This window comes from Castor canadensis, chromosome 14, assembly GCF_047511655.1.
Source record: "Castor canadensis chromosome 14, mCasCan1.hap1v2, whole genome shotgun sequence".
NCBI classification, from domain to species: Eukaryota; Metazoa; Chordata; class Mammalia; order Rodentia; family Castoridae; genus Castor; species Castor canadensis.
In genome coordinates, this window is record NC_133399.1 from 24,945,126 (window position 1) to 24,968,458 (window position 23,333).

General features: G+C 50.3%; 1 long non-coding RNA gene across 2 annotated transcripts; it reads right to left on the reverse strand.

Annotated features, from left to right (window-relative positions):
- Positions 1-1,412: 1,412 nt before the first annotated feature.
- Positions 1,413-16,471, reverse strand: LOC141416369 (uncharacterized). Of its 2 annotated transcripts, none has more exons than XR_012441110.1 (3): positions 16,338-16,471; positions 15,872-15,993; positions 1,413-1,533 (listed from the first exon to the last, which is right to left on the reverse strand). It is a non-coding gene; the product is annotated as an uncharacterized lncRNA (long non-coding RNA). The 2 variants fall into 2 exon arrangements; XR_012441111.1 differs by lacking the exon at positions 1,413-1,533 and adding an exon at positions 14,258-14,769.
- Between the last annotated feature and the right edge of the window lie 6,862 nt (positions 16,472-23,333).

The following is a 23,333-nucleotide window of genomic DNA, read 5'->3' on the forward strand; positions in this document are numbered from 1 at the left end:
GAAATGTGTAGGAAAGCGAGAAGTCAAATTATGCTTATTTACAGATGATCTGAGCTAACGCTTAAAAGACCCTGAGTACTCCACCAAAAATCTCTTGGATCTGATAAGAAATGTTGTCAAAGTAGCAGGATACAAAAGAAACATATGACAAAAGAAACTGAGGAAACCCTACAAAAGGCAAAGAACTATGACCTTCACTGTTGGGCAAAATAACAATTGTTAAAATGGATATACTAATAAAAGCAACCTACAGAGACAATGATATGGCCATGAAATTCTACTGTCATGTTTCACAGAAATGGAAAAATCAATTCTAAAGTTCATCTGTGAAGCACAAAAGATAGTGGGTAGTCAAAAGTATCATAAATGATTAAAGCACTGTTGGTGGTATCAAAATACCTGACTTTAAATTGAACTACAGAGCCACAGTAGCAAAAAGGGATAGATAGAGAATCTGGCCTTAACAAATATAGAACATAACGATAAATTTGGGTGACCAGAGACAGAGGAGAGGAAGAGGCAGAGATTAGGAGGATCACGTTGCAAAGCAAGCCCAGGCAAGCTGTTTGTGAGAACCTATCTAAAAAAAACAATCACAAAAAAAGGGCTGGTAAAGTGGATCAACGTGTAGTCCCTGATTTCAAACCCCAGTAGAGCCAAAAAAAAAAAAAATAAGGAGAAATTTTGTTCTTTGCTTTCTGTCTGGACCCCAAAAGAGTTCTACCGAACTCATGAACGAATACTGGGTATCTAGAGTCACACGGAAAATGAAAGTTTGAAAAACCAATGCATACCACCATACATCAACTGGCATTGCTAGGACAGTGAATTTAAAGCAACTGAAAAACATTCAATTCACTTACGTGGATGTAAACTGGTACACACACTAAAGTTTGGCAGGTGACCACAATTGTAAACTTAGGCCTATCTAATCACCAAGGGGTTCTACTTGTATGTATGCATCCAAGAGAAAATGAAAGCATTATTTCCCACAAAGACAGCACTTGTATGTCAAGAAATGCGAACAAACTAAATGTCAACTTACCAGTGAATGGCTAAACTAAGTGTACTATACTCACAACATGGAATTTCACTCAGTAATAACAAAGAGTAAACAACTAGACACAATGTTACTTCCTACTTCTGCCTTCCCATCAGGAACCTCATGGAATTTCACTCAGTAATAAAAAAAGAGTAAACTATACACAATGTTACTTCCTACTTCTGCCTTTCCATCAGGAACGTGACACCAAGACACAAACTGTTTGGGACAGCAGTGTTAAAAACCTTTGCCCCAAACCACATTTCACCAGGAATGTCAGCAGGAAGTTCAAGAAAATTATGATTTAAACAGTGTGCTTTACTTTCAAAATGCAGTTTTAAACAGCTACTTCAGGGAAAAGGAAAACAAGACCCACCTGTACAACTGAAACTTGTGACTTTTTCTGCAGTTTCCACCTTGCAGCCTTTTCTTCTTGGAGCATCTGCCATCACCTCCATTGAGGTCACTTTCATTGCAGGAAGACAACTACCCTGAAATGGGAAGGATGACATTCATGATGTTGCAGAGAGACTTCCTAGCAGGGCTGGAGGGCAATGCGTGTCCATCTATGAGAAGAAAGATCCGTCTTTAAGGTCACGAGCACTTCAGGGAGGCTCTGGCTGGATTCCTGTGATGCATAAATACGCGGGTCTGTTTCCTCCTTACTGTGATTAGGAAGCAAGTAAGCAAAAGCAACCAGAGCAGCAGGAGGCCCACACCCATCCACAGCTCCTTGCCAATTGTGGCAGCATCAGGCTGGACCAGCATAGTGCTGACCAGGCAGCCCCCATCCACTACTGCAGCCAGACACACTCACACATTTACACTCACTCACTTTCACAGTCACACACATTTGCACTCACACATACTCTAACACTCACACTCTGGCACACTGTCTCACACACACATTACATGCACACACTGACGCTCATGCTCATATTCAGTCACTCACTCTAGAACACCTGTCTCACAGTCCATCTTGCACACTATCATAACACTCAAGCAAACACATATTTACAATCTCACTCACTCTTGATCTGCCCCCTGCGGGCACACACACTCAAGCACGCTCTGGCACATGGTCACACACAAACATTTAAACCACACTCGTACAAACTCTTCCACTCATGGATATTCTCGCACATTTGCACATTACCAATCACACACAACCTCAGTCATTCACTCTGAAACAGAGGCCGACCCTCACACACTCTTCCACACTCTAACAACACACCCTTACACTCGCACACCGATATGCACCCTCACTCATTCACACTTGTCTACTAACACACACATTTATGCTCATACTTTCTCACTCTTGCATACTGACACATGCAAGAGTGCACACACTTACCTCACATTCACTCTTCCACACGATCACGCAAGCAAATGTACACAAATTTACAAACACACCCATACTCAGCCACTCCCGTGCAATCATGCTCACTCTTGCAGTCACACACGCTTTTACCCTCACACTCAGTCACTCCTTTGCACTCACGCTCACTCTCATACACTGTCACACACAATTACACTCACACTCATAGTCACTCCCTCTCGCAACCACACTCTCACTCTCACTGTCAAACTTGTACACCCACATTCTCCCACACACACATATTCTCAGGCATGATCTCCCAATAGTGACCCACACTGTACCTCAATCTGTGGTCTGGCTCGCACTGACCTCACAGCAAGTCAACCAACCCCAGGGCACAGGTGCCACAGCTGACAGCCATTTAAACCCCTGTCCTCCCTAGCTAGTGAGCAAAGGACCCAAGGGAGCTGCCCTTGACCTGATTCTGGACCTCAGCCAGTATGTCTGAAGACAGAATGCCTCCCTGCCTTAAGCCCCCAAACCCTGCCCTAGGCAGAGTCAGGACACACAACTTCATAAAACAAGAAATGCAAGAGGGTGCTACTATCAAAGCCAGCAAAATTTCAAGGATCATTAGGGACTACTTTGTAAACTGACATTCTAATAGAAACAAAATCTAGAAGAAATGGGTGAGTTTCTAAATGTGTGTGACATGCAAAAACTGAAACAGGAGGAAACACACCCGCTAACCAGCTCTACCACGAGCAATCACATCAAAGCAATAATAATCTCCCCAGAAAGAAAAGCTGAGTGTCAGACAGGTTCACTATTCAATTTTAAGAGACCTTTAAAGAAGAACTAATACCCAGGGTCCTCAACTTATTCCATAAAACACAAAGACAAGGAATGCTACTACACCCATTTTATGAACAAGTGTTATCTTAATGCCAAAACACGCCAAGGAAAGGGAAAAAAGAAGCAAATAACGGTACGATATACTTGATGAACACCCACACAAAAATTATAACTGACTGCTGCAAAATAAATTCAACTACACAACAGAAACATCGTACACCATAAACAAGTTGGTTTCTTTCCAGAAGGAAGGATGATTTAATATATGCCAATCAGTTTATGTGATATATTGTGAATAAAAATCACGTGAGCATCTCAACAGATGCAAAAAAATACCTTGTAAAACATCAACATCCCTTTATGATAAAATCCCTGAAACACCTAGACATATAAGGCACATATTTCAGCATATAAAGCAACTGCAACACACTCACTCTGCTTAGGCGGATGTAAACGGGCACACCCACTTAGTTTGTCACGTGATGACAAGTGTAAACATAAGCCTATAACATAAAAAACAGATTTTACTGGGAAAAATGTACCCGAGAAAATGAAAGCATTATTGCCCACAAAGACAGCAGCTGTATTTCCAAAAAATGTGAACAAATCAAATGTCAACTTACAAGCGAATGACGAAACTTAGGGTAGTCTAACCACACTGTGGAATATCACTCAGTAATAAAAAAGAATAAATGACCAATACAATGCCTCTTCCTACTTCTGCATGCCCATCAAGAACATGACAGCAGGAAACAACCTGTTGGGAAATTTAGTGTCACAAACCTTTGCCTATAACCACATTTCACTGGCAATGACACTACAACTTCCAGGAAACTTATGCTTTAAACATTTTACCTTATTTTCAAGATGCAGTTTAAACAGCTGATTCAGGGAAATGGAAAGCAGGCCTCACCTAGACAACTGAAATGCATGCCTTTTCTCCATTCACCACCCTGTGGCCTTTTCTCCTCACAGCATCTGTACTAACTTCCACTGAGGTCACTTTTGCTGCAAGACGACAACAACCCTGAAGTGGCAACAGGACAGCACATGGGTAAAGAAGGATGACATTCAAAATGTTGAGTTGAGTCCTCCTAGCAGAGCAGGAGAGTGACACGTGTCAATAGGTAAGAGAAGAAAGAGCCGGTTCAAAGTTAACAGTGCTCCATGGAGGCACATGCTCAATCTTGCACAATCACAAACACATTCTCACATTTACACGCACACACTCAGTCATGCTCACCCTGGCACACTCACACATTTACACTAACATTCATAGTCATTCTTGCACTGAAAAGCTCACTCTCAATCACTATCACACATGTACACACACATTCTCTCACACACTCAGTCTCAAGCATACTCTCTCATACTCACCCACAGTTCTGCACACTGGGGTCTGGCATTCATTGACCTCACAGAGAGTCAGGCAACCCAGGGCACAGGAGTCAAACCTGGCTTCTATTTAAACCTTCTGTTCTCCTCAGCTAGTGAGCAGAGCTCCCCAGGAAGCTACCCTTGACCTGATTCCGGACCTCCAGCAAGTATTTCTCCAGAGAGCACAACGCCTCCCTGACTTATGTCCACCAGCACATACTTTGGTAACCAAAGCTGTGCACCACAACTGATCGTTATTCACCTTCCAAGAGCTCCCAACACAGGATGGTGTCCCAACCGCCTTCCCCCAGGCACAAAAGTGCTCCTATCTCCCACATTGTGCATGCCACCACCCCACCCCAACCCACTCCCACGTGCCCCCCACGCAGTATGCCAACCCAGTACCCTTCCCAAGTCTGTTCCCTCCACTACACGGCTCCCCCCACTGGTTCCTGCTGTCGTTGCTGCCCCAGACTCCCTTCCCCATGCTGAAATACTGCTCCCTCCACAACATGGCTCTCCCACACTCACCCAAGCAGGATGTACCACAGTCCCTTCCCCATGCCCAAACCCCACCGCCTCCAACCCCAGCTAGCACGATCCCAGCCTCCCACCACCATTTTACTCCCTCCAGCACACAAGACGCCACTCCCCCCACCCTTACCCTGGCCACTCGGCTCACTTTCCCTGTATCAGCTCCCTCCACTATGAGGCTTCCTCACAAAAAATGACACTGCTCTCACTGTCCCCCACCCTTCTGAACTCCGGCCCATCCCCACAGGAGCGCAACCAGGATGCAGGAGATGTCCCACAGTCCAGTCTCCATGCCCTAATCCTGCTCCCTCCACTCCTAGATCCCAGTGCCACAGGACACCAACCATCAAGAGGCATCCTCCAAAACACAGGGGAACACTGCTCCAGAGTGCTCCTATACAGGACATCAACCCTCCCTCTTCCCCTGCGCTCCAAACCAGCTCCCTCATGTGCACATGTAGCTGCTCTCCCAACAGGTCCACCCCCTCCCCATGAATGCTCCAGCAGGCCTCCACCTCCCCTGTCTTCCCCTGTGCCTGAAGCTGGCTTGGACCACTGCAAGCCTCCCTCCACAGTGTGGCTCCCACAACTGCGAGGCTCCCTGTGAGGCCTGACTCCCGACAAGGCATAGGATGCACTGCCCCACATACTCCTTTCCTAGGATGCCTGCCCCTCCCACGCGCTCCCCCACGTAAATAACCGCTGCATCCCAACTAGGGCCTGCACAGCACACCTCTCTACCCCAGGGCCACCCCTGCAGTACTGCTCCTCTCCCACTACCTCTTTGCCCTCAGACGGCTCCCTCCACTGCAAGGTTCCCGCATGCACATGTGAGGCTGCCCCACGCACACCTGCAGGACACTGGCCCATCCAACACACACTTGTGCAAGACCCTGTCCACCCCCCACACCCATTTCCTTCCAGGATGCCGCCCCCACCCCAATCAATGCCCATGCAGGTCTCCACCTCACCTCTCTTCCCAGGTGACGAAAGCTGGTTCTACTACTGTTTGGCTTCCACCTAGGCTAGACTCCCACAAAGGCGAGGCTCCCTCCAGCCCACAGTATAGCACCAGGTGGACGTGCTCCCGGCCATAGGATGCTGCTGCTCTTCCCCATGTGCAACCCCATGTAAATAACAGCTGCAACCCAACTAGGGCCCAAGAAGACACCTCTCCTCAGCCAAAGTCCCTGTGGAGGATTGCACCCCTTCCCCTTCCTTTGTGCTGCAAACTGACTTCCTCCAACTTTGACACTGCTCCCTCATGTGCACATGAGGATGCTCCATTCACCCTCTCAGGACACTGACCCCTCACAGGAGCCCAACCAAGAAGCCACTCCATACCCAAGTGTGCCCCAGCCACATGCTGCCCCTATACCATCCATTATGCCAAAAGCAGACTCCTTCCTCTAGCATGGCTCCCTCATGTGAACATGATGCTTCCCCTGACCCTAGCAGGGTCCCCAGGCGCACCAGCACAGAGTATCATCCCACCCCACCCCTGCTTGGCACCGCCCAGCACAGGACCGCTCCCTCCTAAAGGACACTGTTCACACATCCTGCCACAGTACAGGAAGCTGCTGCACAGTCCCATCCACATGCCCTCAGCCCACTTCCTCCACCCCCAGCTGCCAGGGCCACGGGAAGCCAGTCACCACTCAGCTCCCTCCAGCACACAGAATGCCACTGCACCTGGGTGCTCCTGTACAGGACCGCCCCACCTTTGTCCTTGGTGCCCCAAACCATCTTCCGCTATGTAGCTGCTCTTACAAGTGCATGTGATGCTGACCTTCTTCTCCCCCCACAACACCAGCCCATCTCCAAGCACACCTGAGCTGGATGCCGCCCATCCCCCTTCCCCTGTGCCAAACCAACTCCCTCTAAAGCATGTTCCCCCATGTGCACATGAAACTACCCTCCCACCCTCGCAGAACACCAGCCCATATTCGTGTGTGCCCAAGCAGTTCGCAGCCCCACCCTCACGCATGCCTCAGCAGGATGCTACCCCTACCTTGTCCCCTGCTCCCAAAACAACTTCCCCCACTTGAGTAGCTCCCTCACTCAAACATGATACTACCCTACCCGGGCTCCCTCCCTCGCAGGACACCAACCCATCCCCGTGTGTGCTCACTCAGAACATTCTCCAACCCCTACCTTTGCTGGGCACCTTCAGCACAGGACACCTCCCTCCTAAAGGTTACTGCTGAAATCCCCATTAGTACAGGACACCACCCTTTCCCCCCACATGCTTCCCCTGCAGGACACTGTCCCACAGTCCAGTCCCTATGCCCTAAGCCTGCTCCCTCCACTCCCAGCTCCCAGTTCCAGGACACCAACCTCCACATGGCACCCTCCAGTTCAAACAGCAACACTGCCTCAGAGTGCTCCTATACAGGACCTCAACCCACTGCCCCTTCCTGTGCCCCAAACCTGCTCCCAAAACCTGCTCCCAAAACCTGCTCCCACATGTGCACATGAGGCTGCCTCTCAACCTTGCAGGACATGGGTCCAAACCCACATGCACCCACTCAAGACCCTGCCCCGCCCCGACAGGTGCTCCCAGCTCAAGACGCTGTCCCACCCCTGCAGGTCTCCACCTCACCTCTTTTCCCCTGTGCCCACAGCTGGCTCAGACCACTGCTTGGCTCCTTCCAGGTCAAGGCTCCCTCCAAGGCATGGCTTGCTCCAGGGCACACGAAGCTGCCAAACCCACAACCTCCCTGCATTGGATGCTGCCCCATACCCCCAGTGGCTCCCCACATAAGATGCTGCTCCACCCCATATGCTTCCTGTGTAGGTCACCACCCCACAGTCCCATCCCCATATCCTTAGCCCTCTCCCTCCACTCCCTGATCCCAGGGTCTGTGGACAGGAGCCACCACTCTGCCCCTTTAGTGCACAGGATGCCACAGCCTCTGCCCGCCCACCCCCACTAGGTCTCAGCCCCACTCCCACATGTAGACCCTGCTCAACACTCCACCCCATAACCACACATTCCTAGAAGGTCTCCACCTCACCTCTCTTTCAGTGTCCATAGCTGGCTTTACTACTGCAAGGCTACCACTAGTGTACGGTTCCCTCCAGCACAGTGGATCACTCCTCCTTGACATGCTCCCTCAGTAGGACGCCGCCCCACCCCCAACGTGCTCCCCACTTCAGGGACCACCCATCAAAAGAGCGCTTGTGCAGGAATGCTCCATATGCACCCTCTCAGGACTCCAACCCATCCCACACACACTCTCAGAAGACCCTCCCGAGCTCCATATGATCCCATGTCAAGAAGCTGCCCTCCCCATCAATGCCCACCCCATGTGCTCCCTACCTAAATAACCTCCCCATCCTAATAGCCCCTCAAGGGAAACCTCTCCACCCCAAGGGCACCTGCACAGGGTTGCGCACCTCCCGCTACATAAATAACTGCCCCTTGCCAAGGAGCCCCACACAGAATACCTCTCCACCCACAGGGCAGCAGTACAGGATTGTGCCCTTCCGCTTCCCCTGTGCCCAAATCTGGCTCCCTTTAATGCATGGCTCCTTCACCCACACATGAGGTTCCCTACCCTACCCTCACAGCACACCAGGCCATCCCAAGCAGGAGGCTACCCCTACATCTTCCCCTGTGCTCAAAATCTTCTCCCTCTACCTAGTGGCTCCCTAGGTGCACATGAAGCTGACCTCCCCAAGACACCAGCCCATCCCCATGAGCACCCATGCAGGATGTCACCCGCTCTCAAACTCACACCCTGCTCATGAAGTCGCCCCACACCCATACCCACCCATTCCCCATAGGTCTCCACCTCACCTCTCTTGCTTTAGTCAAAGCTGGCTCCCACTACTGCAAGGCTCTCACTACTGCCAGGCTCCCTCCAGCACACAGGATAGCACCTCCCCAACATGCTCCCTGCATAGGACCCTGCCCCACTCCCCCATGTGCTCCCACTGTAAGACACCACCCCTCTAATGAGGACAAGGGTCCTAACTAGGTTGGCCCAACGTTGCAGTTTGCACAGGCCACTGTGCTGTGTCCCTGAGTTTCTGTTGTTACTATAGATTGCTTCTATTTCTCCACTGTGAGTGAAGAACTTCTGCCTTAGAGTTACTGGATGCGTGCTGAATTCATGACACCTGATGTCACGAATGAGACCTCATCAGGCTCACCTGATAAGACTGACAGTCACATAGACTCGCAGTTCAGGAAAGGGAGATGCTGTACACTACATAGTGTCACACACTATGAGAACCCAGGCAGGATTGTGCCCCTCTCCCTGCCCCTGTGCCCTAAACCAATCCCTCCACTGCAAGTGTCCCTCATGGGCACATGAGGCTGCCCCAGGCACCCTAGCAGGATACAGGCCCATCCTGACAGCACTCTTGCAAGATCCCCCCCTCCACATGCTCCCTATGAAATAACCGCCCCATCCCAGGGAGCCCCTCACAGAACACCTCTCCACCCTCAAGGGCCACAGCACAGGATTGAGCCCCTCCCCATTCTCCTGCTCCCAAGACTGGCTCCCTCTAATGTATAGCTCCCTCACCCACACATGAGGATCCTCTACCCCACCATCTCAGCAGAACAGGCCCTCAAAAGAAGGAGACCCCCCCCAACCCCATTCCCTGTGCTCAAAACCATCCCCCTCTACCTAATGGCTCCCTCACACGAGGATGACCTGCCCAGGACAAAAGCCCATCCACTTGTGGTGTTGCGAAGGATGCCACCCAACTCCCACCTGTGCCCTGCTCATGAAACTGCCCCCCTCGCACCCATGCCTGCTTAGGTCTCCACCTCGCCTCTCTTCCCCTGTCCCCAAAGAGCTCTGAGCACTCCTGCACAGGGGGCCTCCCCTCTCCCTACATCTGTGCCCAAAACCATCTCCTTCTACCTTGTGCCTCTCTCATGCCCACATGATACTGTCACCCACCCCTAGGACACCAGCCTATCCCCATGTGTGTCCAACCACACTGGCATGGGCCAACACATGACACCGCCTTCCTAAAGGGCAGTGCTCAAATCCCCTTCCTCAGTACAGGATTCCACCCACACCCCCCCACACACACACACCCTTCCCACTCAGGACACCACCTCACTATCCCATCCCCATGCCCTAAGCCTGCTCCTTCCACTCCCCACTCCACGATGACACTTCCTGAGCACACTTGCACAGGATGCCACCCTGCCCCTTCCCTTGCCCCAAACCATCTCCCTCTACCTATTGGCTCCCTCACATGCACATGAGCCTGACCACCCATGACACCAGACCATCCCCTTGCCCAACTCCCACGCATGCTCCCTGCTCATGACAACACCCCATGCCCACCCATGCCTGCTTAGGTCTCCACCTCACCTCTCTTCCCCTGTCCCCAAAGCTGGTTCCTACTACAGCATGGCTCCCTCCACAGGGAGTCTCTCACCTGTCTTTGGCTCCCTCCAAGGCTTCCCTTTCACCAGCGAGGCTCCTTTCAAGGCTTAGCACCCTCCAGTGTACAGTACGCCCCTGCCCACCTGACCTAATGCTCCCCACTTAAAACACTGCAGCCTGCTCAGGAGACCTCACCACCCCAGGGACTCTCATGCAAGACTGCACCCCTCCCTTTATTCTGTGTCTTAAGGAAGCTCCCTGTTCCCCATGGCTCCCTCACCTCACAGGAGGCTGTCCCTGCCCTTGGAACCTCAGAGGACACCAGCCCGTTGCACAGGCACTCCTGCAAGACCATGCCCCACCCACAGGTAGCTTTCCTGCTAAGGATGCCACCATCCCCCAACAATGCAGGCACAGGTCTCCACTTCACCTCTCTTCCCCACTGTCCAAAGCTGGCTCCCACTACTGGGGATCTCAAACCAGGGTTATGTTCCCTGCAAGGCCTGACTCCCTGCAGTGCATGGGAATCCGCCTCACCAACACCCCTTCACCAACAAAGACACGGCCCTTCCCAATGAGCACCCACGCAGGAAGGCGCCCTCCACCTTCTCTGTTCCCTAAATCAGCTTCCTCCAACCTGCTCTCCCTCAAGCTTAAATGAGGTTTGCCCCTCAAACTTGCTGGACACTGGCCTACTGCATGAGCATCTGTGCAATACATGCCTCACCAACAAGTGCTCCCTGAGCACATGCTACCACTCTCCCACCCAATCCCCAGTAGGTCTCCACCTCACCTCTCTCCCAGTGTCCAAAGCCGGCTCCCACTACTGCCAGGCTCCAATCATGACGAGCTCCCTCCAGCACACAGGATACCGCCAGCCCCACCTACTCCCTTCTTAGGACACCTCCCCACCCCCATATGTGCTCCTCAAATAAAAGACCGCCCCATCAGGAACAGAGCCCTGGAAGGATTGTGTCCCTCCTGCTTCCCCAATGCCCCACTTATCAATGCCCACAAGGTCTCCACTGCACCTCTCTTCCCTGTGAGCAAAGCTGGCTGCGAGTACTGCATGGCTCCCTCTATAGCGAGCCTCCCAGAAGTGGGAGGCTCCCTGCAAGGCAGAGGATGCTGTCGCCCCCACACTCTCCCACCTTAGGAAGCCCCTCTCCAAGTGCTCCCCATGCAAACAACCACGCCATCCCAATAGCCCTCACAGGAAACCTCTCCAGTCCAAGGACAACTGAGTAGACTGTGCCCCTGCCACTTCTCCTGTGCCCCAAACAGCTCCCTCCACCATGAGGCTACCTCATGCTCACACGAGGCTGCCCCATGCACCACCACAGGACACAGGACCATACCAACAGCACTTGTGCGGGACCACACGCACCCCAACTCACTTCCTGCTCAGGATCCCACCCTCCCCATCAATGTCCACTCATGCTCTCCCTATGTAAGGAACCACCCCATCCCAAGAAGCCCCACAGAGTACACATCTCCATCCTCCAAGGTTTGGCTTTCACCAGTGAGGCTCCTCTCAAGGCTTGGAACCCTCCAGTGCACAGGATGCGCCAGCCATCCCCGCCTAGTGCTCCCCACTTAAACCACTGTCCCATCCCACCTAGAGCCTGCTCAGGACACCTCCCCACCCCCAGAGAACCTCACACAGGTTTGCACTCCTCTGTTATGTGATTCTGTGCCCCAAACCAGCGCCTCCACCAAGCTCTCCCTCAAGCTCAGGAGGTTCCCCCCACACCCTTGCTGGACCCTGGCCCATCTCCATGTGCACTCCTGCAAGACCACGCCCCACCCCAATAAGTGCTCCCTCCCCAGGACTCTGCCCCACTCCCACTCATTCCCCAATAGGCCTCCACCTCACCTCTCTTCCTTTATTCAAAGCTGGCTGCCACCACTGCAAGGCTCCCACCAGGGTGAGGCTCCCTCCAGCACACAGGATAGCGCCTCCCCAAAATGCTCCCCACTAAGGACCCACCCCACACACCCTTGTGCTCCCCACGTAAGACACCACCCCATCAGGAAGAGAGCCCGCCCCAGAAAGACTGCGACCATCCCTCTTCCCCAGTGCCCCAAGTCCTTCCCTCACCACAAAGCACCCTCATGAGCACAGGGGGCTCCCCCAACCACCCTCTCAGGACACAGGCACATCCCATGCACACTTGCACAAGACCCCACCCCACCCCCACACTTGATCACTATCTCTGCTCAGGACTACCCCCTCCAGTAATGCCCAGGAAGGTCTCCAGTGTACCTCCCTTCCCCTGTGAGCAAAGCTGTCTGGGAGCACTGCACGACTCTCTCCACAGCTTGCCTTCCAGAAGTGTGAGGTACCCTGCAAGGCACAGGATACCTCTGCCCCCACACTCTCCCAGCTTAGGAAGCCCCCCTCCATGTGCTCCCCATGCAAATAACTGTCCCATCCCAATAGCCCCTCATTGGAACCTTCTTCCAGCCCAAGGCACCTGCACAGGATGTACACCTCCCCCTTCCCATCACCCAGACAGCTCCCTCCACCATGGGGATCCCTCATGCACACATGAAGCTACCCCTTGCACCATCACAGGACACAGGACCATGCCAAGAGCACTTGTGCAACACCATGCCCACCCCCAAAAGCATTCTCTCGTTAGGAGACTGCCCTCCCTATCAATGCCTGCCCGTGCTCTATGTAAATAACCACCCCATCCCAAGAAGCCCTACATAGAACACCTGTCCACCCTCAAGGAGGCCGGCACAGAATTGAGCCCCTCAGATTTCCCTTGTTCTCCAAACTGGCTCCCTCTAAAGTATGGCTCCCTCACCCACACATGAGGTTCCCCTCTCCCACCTTCTCAGCACATCAAGCCATCCCAAGCAGGAGGCCGCCCCTTCAGAAAGAGAGCCCTGGCAGCATTGCACTTGTCCCCCTTGTCCTATGCCACTAACTGATCCCTCCACCAGAAGCCTCCTTCATGGGCACATGAGGCTGCCCCACACACGCTCAGCGGACACAGGCACATCCCATGCACAGTTGTCCAAGACCCTGCCCCCACCTCTACATGCATTCCCTGCTCAGGAAGCCTTCATCCCCATCAATGCCCAGGAAGGTCTCCCCTGCACCTCTCTTCCCTGTGTCCAAAACTGCCTACCTCTGCTGAGTGTGTCCCACCAGGGTGCGGTTCCCTCCAAGGCCTGACTCCCATCAGTACACAAGATGCCACTGCCCTGAGCAGCACTACTGAACTCACAGGACACTGGGCAACACAAGCACACTCATGTAAGGACCTCCCACACACATGCATTTCCTTCTCAGGATGCCCCACCCCCATCAATGCCCTGCCAGGTCTCCACCTCTCCTCTCTTCCCCTGTGCCCACAGCTGCCTCCCACCACTGGATGACTCCCTCAACAGTGAGTCTCTGGCCTGGGTTTGGCCCCTTCCAAGGTTTGGCTCACTCCAGCACACAGGATGTTGCAGGCTGCTGACGAAGGATGCAACCCCACCACCCCAAGTGCTCCCACCAAAAGATGCAGCCCAACCCTCACAGACTCCTAAGCATTATGCCACCCCTCCCCCTTCAGCTGTGACAAACTTACTTCCTGTAAAGCATGGTTCCTTCATGCACATATGAGGCTGCACCTGCCCATCCTCTCAGAACACCAGCCCATCCCAAGCAAGAAGTTGCCCCTTCCTCCTGCCCTGTCCACAAAGCCTGTTCCCACTCTCCCACGGCTCTCTCCTGTGAATATGAGGCTGCTCTCCTGCCAAACACCTGCCCATCCCTATGTGTGTCCACCACCACCCCCGCTGGGCACTGGCCAGCACAGGACACCTCCTTCCTAACGACAGTGCCCTAATCCCCTTCTTCAGCATAGGATGACGCTTACCATGCATGCCACTGCCTTACAATCCCATCCCCATGTCCTAATCCTGCCTGCAGTCCCCACTTCCAGGGCCTGGGGACACCAACCACCACTCTGCCCCCTTCTGTACACAGGATTCCACTGCCCTGAGCACTCCTGCACAGGATGCCACTTCGCTCCCTTCTCCTGTGCCCAAAACCAAATACCTCTTCCTACTGGCCCCCTTATGTGCACATGATACTAACCCAAGACACAAGCCAATCCTCATGTGCATCCGTGCAGGATACCAACGCACTCTCACTTGTGGACCTTGTTCATGATGCAGCCTCAGGCCCACCCATTCCCTTGTATGTCTCCAACTCACCTCTCTTCCAGTGTCCACACCTGGCTCTCACTACGGCAAGGCTCCCACCAGGGCAAGGATTCCTCCTGCACACAGGATAGCGCATCCTTCCATGTGCCCCGCTTATGGCACTGCCCCGTCCCAACATACTCCCATGTAAAAGACCACCCCATCAAAAGTGCTCCTGTGCCGACTTCCCTCCCCTTCCCCTGTGCCCCAATCTGCTCCCTCCCCCAGCGAGGCTCCCTCAAGCTCACACGAGATTTCCCCCCTTACACTCCCTGGACACTGGCCCATCCCCACGAGCACCCGCGCAAGACCAAGCACCACCCACATGTGCTCCCTGCTAAGGACCCTGCCCCAGTCCCACCCATTCCCCAGTAGGTCTCCACCTCACCTCTTCCACTGTCCAAAGCTGGATCCCACTACTGAGAGGCTCCCACCAGGAGGAAGCTCCCTCCAGCACACAGGAGACTGTTCCCCCACATGCTCCCTGCTTAGGATGCCACCCCCGACCCCCACGTGTTCCACAAGTAAGAGACCGCCTCATCACAAAGACAACCCAGGCAGGATTGTGAACCTACCCCTTCCCCTGTGCCCTAAACTGCTCCCTCCACCTCAAGGCTCCCTCATGTGCACATGAGGCTGTCCCATGCACTCTCCAGGACACCAGCCCATCCCTTGCACACTTGCCATCAATGCCCATGCAGGTTTCCAGCTCACCTCTCTTCCTCTGTGCCAAAACCTGACTAGGACCACTACGTGGCTCCTTCCACAGTGTGGCTCCCACCAGAATGAGGCTTCCTGCAAGGCTTGGTTCCCTCCAAGGCACAGGATGCCACTGACCCCACATGCTCCTCTAGTATGATGCAGCTCTCAGACCCCCATGTGCTCCACATTTAAGATGCTGCACCATTCCAAAGAGTGCCTGCACAGGGCATCTCTCCACCCCCAAAGGTATCCATGCAGGATTGCACCAATCCCCCTTCCTCTGTACCCAAAACCAACTCCCTCCTCCACAAGGCTCACTCATGGGCACATGAGGCTGCTCCATGCACCCTCACAGTGCACTGGTCCATCCCACTCACACTCGCCTAAGACCCTGCCCACCCCTACATGCATTTCCTGCTCATGACACAGGGAATTCCATGCCCAAGCCCACCTATTCACCAGTACGTCTCCACCTACCTCTCTTCAGTGTCCTAAGCTGGCTCCCACTCCTGCAATGCTCCCACCAGGGCAAGGCTCCCTCCAGCAAACAGGATACTGCCTCCTGTGTGACATGTAATGTCTTGATAATAGCAAAGATTCTATGGAAAACAGAAAAAAAAACAGTTAAAGACTCAAAAATGTGTGGAAAAGAAATGATTATCAGGATCTTGCAAAGGTCAATCTGCACCATGCAGCACAGCTGCACTGGTGAAACCCTTTCTGTTAGACACCATGGTGGCAGCAGCTATAGCCTGATGCCTTGGAGTATCCAACACATGTTGGCCAGTAGAATGGGGTCCATTAAAACTGATGGCAGAACAGCATACCAGACAAAAAATACTTGGAGTATTTTTTAAGTCCACTTGAGGCATCTTCTGCGACCATAAGTCCACATCCCATAGGAACAATGAGCATAAAAATAGGAAGGGTAGAGATTCCTCACCTTAGGTCGTGAAAGAGCTGACACATCCTCAGTCTGACAAGCCTGTGAGCCACCACCCAATTGTCCCTTATCCTGGATTTAATGCCAGCATCAACTCTGGGAGTACAGCATCTTGATGCACAGCTTTGACATGAGGGCTCTGCAGGAAAGAGACAGAGCTCTCAGCTCCAGATAGGTAGCAGGCCCACTAGTTATATGTGTATTTACATGTACTAACATATCTCCAAGACTTCAGTCCAGTTGGCCAAGGGAGGTGCCTACTCTCCTGTCTGAGAAATACATGCAGGCAAACATTTCATAATACATCACATGTGTGGGGCCAATTCTTAGTAGCTTGACCTTCAAAATCGGTTCCCTGCTCATTGTACATACTTTTCAGGTCCCAATACATTACATTAGCTCCTCAAGTACTTAGACAGTGCTGGTTTGGTTAGTTCTATAGCCATAGAAACTAAATTCAAAAAACAGCAGCTGCATCTACACAGATCACATCACACTGATGTCCTTCACTGTTAGGCAAAGTGTTAATACAATAAACCTGGCAGTCCTTGGTGTACCTATTCTTGTATGTAGGTCAAAGCTTAGGACTGAATGTAAGAGCAGAACTGCCATTGGGTTGGAGGCCACTAACAAGTCACTATGATTTAGGGACAATCCTGTCCCTTTAGATTTTATCCTATTTTATCAGTTTCTGTAAGTACTTCTTAGGTACCCACAGGACAGGACTACTGCCTGGGTCTGTGCAAGGGACTGCACTATAGGCAAAGCATCCATCTCTGTATTTCCAAGGATGGAGGGCCTAATGTGTGTGGATACATGACATCAAGTCAGTTGTGCCCCTGGTTCATAAAGCCATTCCCACATTTGCTGGCCCAGTGCAAACCCCAGACATACCTTCCCAGAAGAGAACATTTTTCCACTTACCACTGAGCCATCTAAAATGTAAGGCCTTGATTAAAAGCCCAGTTGTCAAAAAAATTTGAGTAGGCCATCCACAAAGCCCTTTATAGGTCTCTTCTTACAATAGCCATTGCACACTGCAAGAAATGATCATTCTCAAGGAGTGCGTCTACTCTCAGCTTCCTTTCAGACCTCTGACCAAAATCATACAGGTATAATTTGGCTTGCTTTCTCTTGGCAGAGAGGTGAGAAATACTACATCCTAACCTTTTATTAAGCTACCTTTACTCTAAACCAAAATCTGACAAAAATATTATAGGAACAGAAAACTACAAGACATTTTCTGTCATGAACACAGATTATGAGCAGACAACAAAATACTAGCAAAAAATAGCCAATAATAAATTCAAGTGGGATTGAGAGCTGGAATGAAAGGCGAATAAAGCACTGAGAAACTACTCGAAACAACAGTCAATAGAACAAAACTTTATGTTGGAGGTGTGGCTCAAGTGATAGAGGTCTTGCTTAGCAAGGACAGTGTCCTCAGTTGAAAATGTCAGTAGTGCCAAAAAGAAAAAAAATCACATGCTCAGGTCAGTAGATGAAGAACAAAATCATGTGAAAAATTCCAACAGTTATTCATGATGTTAAAAATATACTAGTAATAAAGGTGAACAGCCACAATTTGATTAACATCTATAAGACATTGAAAGATAACAATAACCTGAATAAAGAGAAACTCAAACCTTTCTAGTTCAGCTCATAAACAAGGCAAAAAATTCACTTCTCATCATTTTTTCAATATCACATATGAAGCCAAAGCTAAGCGACTAAGACACAAAGTGGAAATAAATGTACACAGATTTTGGAGAGGTAAAGCTGTATTTATCTGCAAATGAAAGGACATCTAGATTATCAAGCATTCCATCATGAAGGGAATGAGTCTCAGAAATAAAGGCAAAAAAGAGGGAGGAGAAGAATATTTGTAGAAATAATGCCTGAAATTTTACCAAATTTCATGGAAAACATTGGTCACTAGATTCAATGACAGCTCCTAGTAAAACTGGAGTAAATGCATCCATTCCCGATATATTACATTCAAAGTGGGGATAGGTGAAGAAAATCCAAAAAGCAGCACAGGAAAACATTTCTTTACATACAGGGAAAACAATAAGATCAAAAGCCGTACTCCAGTCGGAAAGATGGAAGCAGAATAGTGAGGTTGTGTAAACAGAGAGAGAATAAAGAAAAAAAAAAACCAATATCAATCAAGAATTCTTTGTATAGCAAATCCTTTAAAAGAGAAGGGAAAATACATTCACAGAGAAACAAAGACTGAAAAATTTGCTGTTTGCACAGAGCATGCTACTAAACATACGAGAATGCTTTTGTGCTTTTGCATTGCAAGAACTCGCACATTCTCAGATTTAAAAACAGAGGATTACTCAAAGGTTGTGTGTGTGTGTGTGTGTGTGTCTGTGTGTGCCTGTGTGTGTGTGTGTAGCTTCAAAGTTTTTTCTGCATTTTTAATTGATTTTAGCAGCAACATTCTAGAAACATTCAAAAGCATACTCTGAAAGTATATTTGAAGTTTTACATTTAGCCACGTGAATTAAGAATAAAGCATTAACTTTTTTTTAGATCCTACAGCGGAAGATAATAAAATGAAATAAAAATGTTTTTTTTAATTTTAAAGAAAATTCACCAAGATAAATAAATGTAAAGGAAATTAATTTTTGATGTCTAAGTTGATGCAAGGAATTAATACATTATTTGGGAGATCGGGAGTTCACCCAGAGATCTTGAGAATGCAAAACCATTTGAAACAACAAAAATTGCAGAGACAAGTCAGTGTTACAAAAGCTACAAAAGAGCTGGATTCCAAGCAGAGATCTCCCAGGAAGCAGCTCATGTCTGGGGTTCAAGGAGGAGGGAACAGAAAATGAACATCTGATGCTCATCTTTGACAGGTTGATCAGGCTGCAGAGAAGTAGAGAAGATGTGCTGGGCTTGAGGCTGGGGGAGGGGCTGTGGTGCAGCCTCTTCCTCACATCATCACATCCCCCTCTCAGGAGCCCTTTGTGATGAGAAAGCCACAGCTCTGTGATGCAGGCCTGTCACCTAGTGAACTCCCAGAGCTCAGTTGCTTGAGAGCAACAGTGCGATTTAGATGATGGAGAATTCTCTCTTTGCTCTGAATAGCATTAGCGACATGTGCCTGAACCCCAGCACCACCATCTAGGCAATGGATATGATCCTTGCCTTAGTGTGTGGACTGGGACTCTTCTTCCTATCAATGCCCTGCTTTAAGAGTTATCCATTCTCACCACCTGCTGGGAAAAAGACCCCGAGGAAGATAAGAAACCTGCATACCAGGCCAACAACAAGGAATCTCTTTTTTGTACTGTCTTTACTTTTCCAAATCAAGAAGTACTTGATTTGAGCACACTTCTGCTGCAGTGGCAGGTCAAGGAAGAGCTGGTGTGGGCACTTGGTCGTGTACATGAGCTCACAGACCATATGTGTGGTATGCTCCAGGTGCTAGGGTGAAGTTACCATAGATCAGGAGCCAAGGAAAGGACTCCTCAGAGTTGGGGATCTTGGGGGAAGACCATACCCTGAGAACTGGTTCACCAGTCTCCTTGCCATGGCAGGGGTCTAGGGGTCTTTCCTCTGTGTTGGGCTGATTCTGAGGGCTGTGCTGAGTCCCTCAGAGGCTTCTGGTAGAGGATGGAGAGATCTCTGGCCTCAGGGATTCAACCCCAACTGGAGACTTAGAGGCACCTGAGGGACAAAGTCTGTGGTCTGGAGCAGAGGGACAGTGACTGGGGAATCCATGGTGTAGCTCACAGAGAAATCTGACTTGTGTTTTCTAAAGAAGACAGACAGAAAACATTTTTTACCCACATTATGATTAAAAGGAAGGGAAAAGGTCATATTATCTAAGACAAGGAATGTCTGAAGTTGTCTAGGGAGACGAGACAGAGAGAGATGCCTCAGCCTTTTACTTTCTTGTCTTTTAGCATCAGGCGATACAGGGCTAGAAGAAAAACAGGATGAAGGCTGCCATCCTGAAAGGTAGGGCTGGCACATCCTTCCCACTGGTGATGTGATCTCCCTGGTCCTAACCAACCAGAAGCAGGTCTCCTAGGATGGCAGTTACAAAGCTCCAAGAGGGAGTTGCCTGGGAAGGAAATAAGAACCCAAAAGACTTCCTAGGTTCTGTGAATGGCAAAACAGTAATGTGCTAGGGGATGGTTTTGGCCCGGTAGTGGGTGTCATGGGAGGTTGTGTAGCAATACTGTCTTGATTTTAAGGTGGGCCCTCCAGGTTCACCAGTGGACAAACTCTGGAAAGTTTGTCCACTGGTGAACAAACTTTCTGAAGTGAATGTTTTCTTTCTGAAGTGAAAGAGTTTTCTCTTTGAGATGACCCATCCATTCTCACCTCACAGGGAGGTTATGAAGACAATGGCATATGGTGGAAGTAGAGCACCACATACATGATAAATGGTGGCCCCTCCGTGTGCCTTGCTAACGTAGTCAGTTCTCTGTGGCCTTGGACCCTGTTGTTTGGGATCCAGAGTCTAATACCAGATTCTCTAAGGGAAATTCCACTTATCCTCATGGAATATCCCAGCTTACTCTTTTTTACCATAACCTAATCTCCATTTCTAGTAACTAGACATTGCCTCAGAAAACGAGAGGAAACTCAGAACCTGGCTCTCATTTTGGAAAAGTAAGTAATTCGTCATTTCTTTGTTCCCATCTTCCTACTGAAACCTACGATGTGATCCCAGGCCTAAAGGTTATCTTGCAACAGATTCAAGGTTGCAGTGAGATGTGATCACAGTGCTGGGGTATGAGAAAGGGCTTTCTGAAGTGAATGTGTTGGGCAGTAGAGGGGCTTGGGGAATTAGGTGCGCACCCATGCCTAGCCTGGCTACATCTTGTGCCTCCTGTCTCCTGTAGATACCTAGAGAAACTCCATGTCAAAGAAGGGTTTGCATGAACTGTTACACAGTGATACCACAAGTGAAGTTTTGAGGACAGGTCCTGCCACAGACCACAAGACACCGAGGCAGAGTGTGGAAAATCCTTCTCCAAACACCTCCTCACCATTGCTTTCCCAGGCTCCTCTGACTCGGGGCCACCTGCGACGGGCCTCACCCTTATCAGTAGAACTTCAAAAAGACCAGTATAACTTGAAAGGAATCCCATGGGGGCTGTCCCCCAGACCTCCCCTCCAGATACCTCATATCTGGCATCTCTTGTCAAGAACATCTCAGGCCTTGACTGCTGCAACTGTCCCATTTCATTCCTCTTCTGGTGGTGGCCAACTGCCAAGGCATTCTTTTTTCCTACCTGGGCATGTGAAAAACACTGCCAGGAATATCTGTCACCCTGAACATGGAAAACCTCCACAGGAGACAACTCACCCTGGCACACAGAGGTTGAGGGACCATCCTTCATAAAACAAAATGTACAGGAACGTTTGGAGACAACGACCATCACAAGAGTGGAAATGAAACTGTGGGAAAATGAAGATAAAAAGGGGTCATTTTTCCTGCCAATGAGCACAGATTACCTCCTGGATTTTCCAAGCAACATATTGAGTTCAAAAGGCAGCAAGCGAGACAGTGGGTCAAACCACTTCTAGACCATGAAAGGGAAATGATAGAAGCTTCCTAGTTCTCAACAGCTCTCTTATTTCACAGATATGGGGAACACAGTGCAGGAGAAGTATGTGAAGCTTTTCTGGGGCCTGCCCCCTCTGCACCGTGAGCCATTGGTGGCTACTGTCTTTGTCCCTGAGAAGCCTTTCACTGCCCAACCTGAAGCTGTTGCTTTCAACACAGTGTCTAACTCCTTCCCAGTTCAACATCAGGCTGAAGGGCCTCCACAGCTTTCACAAGCTTTGCAATTACCCTGGGAAATAGCTCAAACCCAACTTTGGACACAAACCTTGTCAAAATCAGTGGCCCAGGTGCACTGAGGCCACCCTTCCATGTTCGTTCACAAACCAGCAACCTCTGTCTCCATCCCACATTAGGTCCTGTACAATAAATTGCCCTACATCCCAACACATGATACAGCTGTGCCTCCAAAAGAAGACAAGAATCTGCAAGGGCACTGAAAAAGACAATTGAAATGGAAGACACACCTGCACACCTGTGCTGAGCACAGCGCTATTCACCAAATCCAAGCTAGGGAAACAACCCCCAAGGCCTCCTACTGAGGAACGGATCAAAAAAACCTGCCGTGCTGGAACGCAAAGCAGTTTGATCTCGCAAGGAGGAACAACCAAAGTGACGTGCTTGGAGAGGGAATGGCTGCAGTTGGGGCACACCACACAGTAGAGATAACTATACACCCATGTTCATAGCAGAACTGTGGGTAACAGGAGACAGAACACAGAGCCCAACTTCTCCAGCTGCATTCCTGACTTCCGCAGGCGCGGCCCACCAAACACCAAACTTATCCCAGGGTTTTTACATGCAAATCCTCCCAAAATGACAGGAGCATGGAGAGGGAATGGTTGCAGTTGGGGCACACCACGCGAAGACAAGTAAGCCAGGCTCAGAAACATAAAGGCCGCACAGTTTCACTCACAAACAGAGCAGAGATAAAGCAGATAAACACACAAGGAAAACACAAATGATGGTGGATCATCTGCTACACGAAACAGGTTTGTAAAAGTACAACTGCTCCATGGGCCTCAGAGGAGGAAAAGGAAAAGAAGATGATGGGGCTTTGGCAAAATCCAGAAACTTAAGCACTGGGCAGGCCTGAGGATAGGTGGATTTGTATTTCAGAGCTGCTGAAAAATGGGGGGAATGACAGGAGAAAGGGGAAAGGGGGAGCAATGGAAGGGATTGAAGGGACCAAAGGAATCAAGACCGAAAACGGGAACAAGAGTAGAAAACCCTTGAAGCATCCACATAAAAAGGAAACAGGAAAGAAGCTACTATAAATGGTGGACAGGGTGTGTGTGTGTGTGTGTGTGTGTGCGTGTGCGTGTGCGTGTGCGTGTGCGTGTGTGTGTGTGTTGTGTGTGTGTCAGGAGAAGCTGGGCTACTTCTGGGAGGGTGGAGGG